The following is a 287-nucleotide window of genomic DNA, read 5'->3' as shown; positions in this document are numbered from 1 at the left end:
GGCATGGCCACTGGGGCTGACGGGGTCCTGGTGCCACCGCGAGGCTCAGGTGTCACTTGGGCAGGAATCGTGCTGACGCAAGGGTGATGGGAGCTGCCCCCCCATCCCTGTGATGAGTAGGGGAGCCTGCTGCCCCCAGCCCCATTTCTCCTGCCTGCCCTACAGAGGACAAGGACTACAGGCAGCAGGCAGCTGTGCCCCTGGAGACGGAGACCCACAGCGGGGAGGCCGTGGGGGTGCTGGCCAAGGGCCCCATGGCCCACCTCTTCCCCGAGAGGAAGGAGGAC

Source organism: Phaethon lepturus, unplaced genomic scaffold, assembly GCF_000687285.1.
Source record: "Phaethon lepturus isolate BGI_N335 unplaced genomic scaffold, ASM68728v1 scaffold33288, whole genome shotgun sequence".
Lineage (NCBI taxonomy): Eukaryota > Metazoa > Chordata > Aves > Phaethontiformes > Phaethontidae > Phaethon > Phaethon lepturus.
Note: the sequence above shows the minus strand (reverse complement) of the source record.